This window comes from Grammomys surdaster, unplaced genomic scaffold, assembly GCF_004785775.1.
Source record: "Grammomys surdaster isolate TR1022 unplaced genomic scaffold, NIH_TR_1.0 143, whole genome shotgun sequence".
Classification (NCBI taxonomy): domain Eukaryota; kingdom Metazoa; phylum Chordata; class Mammalia; order Rodentia; family Muridae; genus Grammomys; species Grammomys surdaster.
In genome coordinates, this window is record NW_021604601.1 from 36,578 (window position 1) to 41,684 (window position 5,107).

A 5,107-nucleotide genomic window follows, 5' to 3' on the forward strand; every position below is an offset into this window, starting at 1 on the left:
AGAGAGAGAGAGAGAGAGAGAGAGAGAGAGAGAGAGAGAGAGAGAGAGAGAATGAATGAATATTTCTTTGGACTGTGTTGTGATTAGGAGGTAAAATGTTCCAAAAAAGGATCATGTAATTGAACTGTGCTTCTTAGTTGAGAACATTGTTTTGAGAAGTCGTGGTACCTCTAGGAGTTGGGGCTAGCTGGAGGAAGTGGGTTGCTGGGGACCAGGCTTTGAGGTTTATGCCTCATTCCACTTCCTAGCTGGGCTGATCTTTGTTGTTTCTATGTGTTCTGATCTACACAGATATGAGCAAGCTCCTAAGCCACAAGCCACTCCTGCCACCATGCCTCTTCCTTCCCATTCGTAGTCCTTTACAGCATGAGTCAAAAAAAAAAAAATCTGTTCTCCTTAAAGTTGCTTTAGCCAGAGATTTTATCACAGTGATAAGGAAAGCCACTAATAGATACTGGTTAAGTTACTATAATCTCTCAAAGTTGATCTATATTGATATGTCAGAACTTCCTTTTATAAAAGGGTAAATGCTATTCCCTTGTGTGTTAAACCACATACTGGTTATGGTGAATACCACTACCAAAAACATAGGTATGTAATGAACTCTTCAGGATCTTGTTTCAGATTCCTTTGGATATACACTTAGCAGTGGGATTATTATTTGAAATTCTACTCTCAAGATTTCAAAGAACCATCCACTTCCCTACCAGTAGCACAATTAGAAAACTCCAATAACAATGTCATACATGGGGGGAAAGCCTTTCATCTCAGCAAGAGTTCAAGGACATCCTGGTCTACATAGTAAGTTCCAGGTCAGACAGGGCTACATAATGAGACCCTATCTCTAACAAAACTTCACCAACAGGACAGGAGAGCTACCATTTCTCCAAATCTTTATGGATTCTATACTAGCCACCATAGCACATATGAAGTACAAACCTCACTGATCTTGATTTACATTTTCTAGTGCTAAGTATTGTTGAGTATGTTTTTTTTTGTTTTGTTTTGTTGGTTTTTTGGTATCTAACACATTTATTTCTGTCAATCAGAAGGTGAGTATTTCTGTGGGTGGATAATTATTGCTACAGATAGACAATACAAGACACTGTGTACAGCAAGGCTCTAAGAACAGTGGTGTAGGTAAATCAGGCCAGCACTCAAGCAAAGGTGGAACCCTTCCAGACCACATTGGTGGTGTTCATGTCATAATAGTTGATGTCCAATGTTGTGCAGGCTGCAGAGGGTATAGGGGTCACCTGAGCCACTAAAAGTTATAACCTACTCTGGGCCCACATGCATTTCGCTGGCTTGCCAGTAGCATCTGACAGCTGCTAGGTGAGCTCTGAGGGAAGTCCCAGCATGGAGGTGTGGGACACATTGGTGATCATGGTGAACACCAGCACAGTACAAAAGGACTGTGTCCATGGGACTAGAATACAGTGTAACACTTGATGTGGCCCAAACCAGGACCTTGAGTATAAAACATACTCACTATGCTTATTGGCTTATATGCTTATTGTTCGCATATCATCTTAAATTAAATGTCTATTCAAGACCTTTTTTATGTGTTAGTTGTATTATTTATTTTATGTTGTTTACTTGAGGTCTCAAGAGATTAAGAGATTTGATAATGGCAAAAGAATCAGTTTGACAGGAACATATGACAGTCATCAAGTGTAACAGGGCCCTAGACATTAGTTGGACTTCAGATCTCAGCAAAAGTGACTGCATGAAGGAAGTTCTACTCAGGTTGTAAAATTTATCATGTATACAGCACCACCTGTCAAGACTAAAACAAAGGTCTAATCCATTGAAGCTCATAGTTCTGGCAAAGTCTCTAAAACACAAACCCTGTTCTTTGGCTTTTGTAGTTCTTCTAGCTGTGTTTGTTAACTGAAGTATGTCAGTCCAGAAGATTGGTATTATGCTTAAAACTCACTTTGAGAAAGGCTCCATGCTACACTGGAATCCTGAACACCCAGTGTAGTCGTTGACCAGATAATAAAGACTTGCTATTGGCTTAAACCCATATCCGAGCAATCTTCTCTGGAGAATACCCCACAGCGGTATGTATTCATTTAACATCGGAGCTCCCAATTGAAGCCAATGTTTATAACTGAAGTGAGAAATCCACGCAAGCACAACAAGTAGAGGAGATTCCAACCCCTCACATTAATTATTTTTGTTTAGTTACTTTTGGTTTTTTGAGACAGTTCAAGGATGGGGTTGAATTCATAGAAATTCACCTCCCTAGCACTGGGATTAAAGGCATTTCACCACCACACTGGACTTAACTCCTCATTCTCAGTAATGGAAAGAACTAGGTGTCAGTGAGGAACCAAAGGGCTTAGACAACCACGGTGTCCATTCAGACTCCAAAATATGCAGAGAACAATACAGTGTACATCATTTTCCAAGTGTACATAGAACAAATTCCAGGATAGACCTGGACCTAAACTGTGCATGTTTAAATACAGTTAAGATTAAAACTATATAAATTATCTTCTCCAATGAAAAGAGACCAAGCCAGAAATTGTTAAACAGAAAGAAAATAGAAAAAAAAAACCATGAATATCAAAATTAACAACACCATTTTTTTGTTTGTTTTGTTTTTTCAAGACAAAGTTTCTAAATGTATTCTTGGCTATTCTGGAACTAGTTCTATAGATCAGCCTGGCCTTGAACTCACAGCAGTCATTCTGTCTCTGCCTACCAAGTGGCAGGCTATCATGGAACTCCATCTATAGACCACACTGGTTTCTAACTCTGACGCTTCTCCTCCTGCCTTTGGAATGCTGGGATCTCTGCATGGGCCATAACATCTAGCTAACAACACATTTCTAAACAATACATAAAAAACGAAGAAGGTGGGCATGGTGGCATACACTTTTAGTTCCAGTGGGAACTAAATATTGGCACAGACATTGTAAAGTACAATAGTTGCAAGGGAACTCTCTGAAAGTTTCAGATAAAAACTGTATAATGTAGACATGCAACCATTTACATGAACATGACCATCTGTAAAGCAGTCATGTGAAGAAAGTTTAAAACCATCTGAATAGAAAGAGGCGAGTTTAAGTCTCCACGTCAGCAATCAGACAGCTTCCAGCAAGGAAAATGGAAGAAAGATGTTACCAGTGACTTCTACCAAATGACTAGTCCTCAATTTCCTTTTCCTATGCTTAGGTGCCACAGGTTTTCTTTAGTGATACCTTAGATACTTGAATATTGCCAGTCCGCTTAGTGCCACTATAGTGCACAAGATTTTGGGTGAAATAGCTAATTTTTCAGTAGAAATACTTTTGTAGCACACCATTAGAGCTTACAATCCAGTGATCAGTCAGTGGTCCTACATAGCGACATACAACTTTAAGCCTAGTGCTGCGAGGTAGAGGCAAATGGACCTCTGTGTGTTCCAGGCCAGCCTGGTCTACACAGTGTGATTATGCCTCAAAAGAAAAAAAATTGTTTTCAACAGTGAAACTGTACATTTTATACTTCCATATTTTAGGATCCTCATTTATTATTCTTGTCACTATGTTGTGTACCATGTGTGTATACCATGTGTGCAAATCATGTGTGTGTGTATCATGTGTATGCACATGTGTGTGTGTGTATATCATGTGTGGGTGGACCATGTGTGCGTGCACCATGTGCATGCACCAGGTGTGTATATGCCTGGTGTGTGCATCATGTGTGTGCACCATGTCTGTGTGAATGCGAGTGCACTTGTGCAAAAGTGCCCATGTGGAGGTCACAGGCAACGATCGTGAGTTCACTCCTCTCCTCCACAGCTTCTGGATATGCACAGAGAAGCTTCTTTCAGTACAGTGGAGAGCAGCACTGACCCAGAGCCTGTATCAGAGGGTGTGGACTCAATAGTGACAGCTTTCCAGGACTTTGCAGCTTTCACCACCAGTCTTTCACTGCAGGGGCAGCCAGCCTGTCAGACAGAGAGAGATCTAAGTTCTCTGCCGCTCCAGTGTGCACATAGCCATAGCTGGACTACTTAGTGCATATCACACTAACTAATCTATAACAGTAATAATATTACAAACTATTACTTTATGGTATAAAGTAGTTTGTTTCTATCATATATATATTTATATATTTCTTCTGGAGAATGTTGCCTTGTACAGGCTCCTGCTAGTCTGTCTCATAGACACTGAAGAGTTATATAGACAGGAGTAAAACTTTATACTCCTAAGGAGATGGGGCTATCCTGTTTTCTATGCTTGGTGTGGGTACATAACTATGCTTTTGTTCCAAATCTCTAATTCAAGTAATTCCATGTGAAGAGCAAATTCCCACTAGGAAGCACCCATAGAAAAAGTAGCCTGTGATTAGCAAGGGCCACAGTGACCAGCACAGAGTGGAAAGACCTTGAAACACTGTGTCAGCAGCATGATGACTGATGTGTTTGGGGATGACAGAAAGGGGCAGTGCCTGCACCAGATGAATTTTCACGTCTTTCTCTGCGGCATCTTCACCTACAGCAAGGACACACATCTCATGATGCGTCTGAGGACGGCCTGGGTCAGTTCTCCTGGGTGACTGTACCAGTTATCAGCACCCTCAACCACCCTCCCCGAGGGTCATTCATTCCCTCCTCCCATCTCTCCTGTGCTCTACATCCCTGGAGCCTGTACTGTCTTCTTCCCTCCTTCCTCACATTCCAGAGTCAGTTCCAGGCCCTGCTGCAGAGGATAAAGACACACTGACTAGACAGGAACTCTACCACTGAGCCACATCCCCAGCTCTATGGAGCCTTACCTTTGATTGTCTTAGTCTCCTACAATATGTGAAGCAGCAGCCCTTTGAACAGGTCAACTCCATGTGTCAGTGTCATCCTGTTTTTCACAGATCTCTGTGGCATTAATTTTGTTCCCCAAATCATCCATGGTGTGACATTTGTTATCTTTGTAGAGAAGAAAAGTCTGTGTGTTCAGTTGGCCTTGGACATCATCCCTCCATTGTCCAGACCCTGACTTGACAACATTGAAGTTGTAGCAGAAAGAAGTAGCCTCTGTGAAGGAAACTGTCTTGAGGTTGGGGGTGGGGAAAAAGGGACTCACAGACAGTCTCTAACTTTGAAACCAAGAAAAAC